General features: G+C 38.0%; 1 protein-coding gene across 4 annotated transcripts in view; it reads left to right on the plus strand.

Moving 5' to 3' along the window:
- MIPOL1 (mirror-image polydactyly 1) overlaps positions 1 to 3,049 on the plus strand; it is a 340,601-nt gene that overhangs the window by 36,358 nt on the left and 301,194 nt on the right. For 3 of the 4 annotated variants that reach the window (XM_015570205.1, XM_015570206.1, XM_015570207.1), the window contains exon 2: positions 2,499 to 2,554. The exons of the other annotated variant lie outside the window; for it this stretch is intronic. The gene's annotated coding sequence lies outside the window, so the exon portion shown is untranslated. The remainder of the gene's footprint in view (positions 1 to 2,498; positions 2,555 to 3,049) is intronic. 4 annotated transcript variants of the gene reach the window in all.

The raw sequence follows: 3,049 nt of genomic DNA on the forward strand, positions 1-3,049 counted from the left end.
GCACTTTACTTCTGCACCTCCTCTGAGTCTCAGTGTGCTTTTCTCTTTCCTTCTAGTTGTAGAATTTCCACTCAGCCAGCCTTCCTGTGGTTCTGGATGATGTCAGTTTTGTCTTTTATTTGTAGTTTTGAAATGGTTGTGGGAGGCAGCAATTTCTGGTGTTTACCTATGCTGCCATCTTGGTTTCTCTCCTTATTATTATTCTTGATATTGATTATTTGTGTACTCTCTCTTCTTGATGAGTTTTCCCAGAGTTTTCAGTTTATCTGTCCTTTCAGAGAATGGCTTTAGGCTTTGCTAATCCTCTCAGTATTATGTTCATTTCCTACTTAATCAATTTCTGCTGTTATCTCCCCCCCCCCTCTAAATTCTTTGGGCTTATTTTGCTGTAGTTCTAATTTCTTATGATGGATGCTTAGCTCATTAATAATTATTTAAGGATATAAACTTGCCCCCAAGTAGTACTTGAGCTGCTTTCACAAGTTTTACTTTGTGGAATTTGTTATTGTAGAGTTCAAAATATTGTCTAAATGTCATGGTTTTTTTATTGAATTATTTCCTCATTTGTAAACAAAAGGTAACTTTGTTGATTTTTTAATATATGGAAATTTTAATTTCTAAACAAGTGAGGATTTTTTTTTGTTACCAGTTGCTAACATCACGTTGTGGTTAGAGAAGCTTCTCCATTAAGTTTTAACTTGAAATGTGATTCTACTTTCTTTGCACCCCAGAATACAGTCAATATTGTAATATTGCATGTGCTTAACAAGAATGTGTATTCTGGATATTGGGTAAAGCATTAATTTATGTTTAAATTTGTTAGGTCAAGTTTGTTGATGACATTGTGTAAATATTTTATATTCTGAGTTTTTTGTGTTGATCTAAATTGTGGATTTATCTACGTTCATCTCATAGGTCTATGAGTTTCTGCTTTACATTTGTAGAGACTATGTTATTATGTTCATACTAGAGGCCCAGTGCATGACATTAGTGCACTGGGGGATGTGGGGGTTCCTCAGCCCAACCTGCACCCTCTCCAATCTGGGAGCCCTCAGGGGAGCCCTCTCCAATCCAGGAGTTTCTGTCTGTCTTTGCAGTCATATGAGTGAATTTCTGAGACCCCAACTCAGTTTGTTTTGTTGCTCACAGAATAATAGAGCCAACTCAGTTTGTTTTGTTGCTCACAGAATAATAGAGGCTTTTTTTTTTCCTTTGCTTCATTGGTGGAGATTTCCTGGAAATTTTAGGATATCTTCCATTTAATTTTTCCTAGACACTCTGATTTTATTTATGTCTCTCACCTTTGCTTTCCCTCCATCCCCCACCGCAACAGTAACTTGCTCCAGGCTCACTTTGCTCTAGGAGATCTGTCTGCCACCAGAACTATGATTCCCAGCATTTCTGGTGCTCCCCACACTCTGGGCTTCTGCTTCCGATCCTGGGGCTGCCAACAAAACTACTATTCCCAGAATTCCTGGTGCTCCCATTGCTCTTGGTTTTCCCTTCCTGCTCTATCTCCGTCCTAAGGCCTCCCACTCTGCCAAGTCCTCCAAGCTGCCAGCTCTGTCTCTGTGCTCTCTGTCTGGTGGCTTGGGGAACTAGGCTCCCCAAGCCACTCCTCTCTCTGCCAGCTCTCCTGCTCTGCTCTCCACCTGGCACCTGTGTATGCAAATTAACTCACCATCTTTTTCGGGTTAATTTGTATACTCCTGATTGGCTGCTGTTTGTAGCAGAGGGATGGTCAATTTACATGTTTCTCTTTCATTATATAGGATACATTTAGATTTTTTTGTATTTTCCTTGTAAATTGAAACTTTTATTATTATGAAATAATGCTCTTTCTACCTTAAATTCTATTTTGCCCCATATTAGTATAACTTAAAGTCTTTGGCTTAATATTTGCATGGTATACAATCCTTTTTGTTTACTTTTCCTGATCCCTTTCATTTTTGATGTGTCTATTATAAACATGTAGATGGGTTTTTAAAAATCCAGTCTGGCCTTAGCCAGTGTGGCTTAGTGGATAGAGCATTGGCCTGCATACTGAAGGGTCCCAGGTTCGATTCCAGTCAAGGGCACATGCCTGGGTTGAGGCTCGATCCCCAGTGGGGGCATGCAGGAAGCAGCCAATCAATGATTCTCTCTCATCATTGATGTTTCTATTTCCCTTTCCCTTCCTCTCTGAAGTCAATAAAAAACATGTTTTAAAAAATAAATAAAAAGAAAAATCAAGCCTGACAGTTTATTTTTAATTTTACATTTTAATTATCATGCAAATTGATTTCTTTTCACATGTATATTCCTATGAATGTTTTTATTGTGGTGAAATGTATATAACAGATTTTTATTATTTTAACCATTTTAAGTGTACATAGTGGCATTACATATATTCACATTGTTGGGCATCTTTATCACTATACAGCTCTATAACTGTTCCATCATTCCAATCAGAAACTTTGTACTCATAAATAATAACTCCTTTATTGTTTCTTTCACAGTCCCTGGTAAGAAGTGTTTGACTTCTTTATGAATTTGACTATTCCAGATATCATATGTAAGTGGAATCATAAAATGTTTGTTGTTTTATATCTGGCTTATTTTACTTGGCTTAATATTTTTAAAGTTCTTCTATGTTGTACCATGTATCAGAATTTTGTTTCTTTTTAAGGTTAAATAATATTTCATTGCATCTACGTATGACATCTTGTTTATCCATTCATCTTTTGATGGGCAATAGGGTTGTCTCCATCTTTTGCCTGTTATGAATAATGCTGCCATGCACTTTGGTCTACAGTCCTGTGCATTTTAACACTTGTAAAGATTCATTAACCACCACTACAATAAGAATACACAGCGCCGAAACCGGTTTGGCTCAGTGGATAGAGCGTCAGCCTGCGGACTGAAAGGTCCCAGGTTCGATTCCGGTCAAGGGCATGTACCTTGGTTGCGGGCACATCCCCAGTAGGAGGTGTGCAGGAGGCAGCTGATCGATGTTTCTCTCTCATTGATGTTTCTAACTCTCTATCCCTCTGCCTTCCTCTCTGTAAAA

This window comes from Myotis davidii, unplaced genomic scaffold (assembly GCF_000327345.1).
Source record: "Myotis davidii unplaced genomic scaffold, ASM32734v1 scaffold304, whole genome shotgun sequence".
Lineage (NCBI taxonomy): Eukaryota > Metazoa > Chordata > Mammalia > Chiroptera > Vespertilionidae > Myotis > Myotis davidii.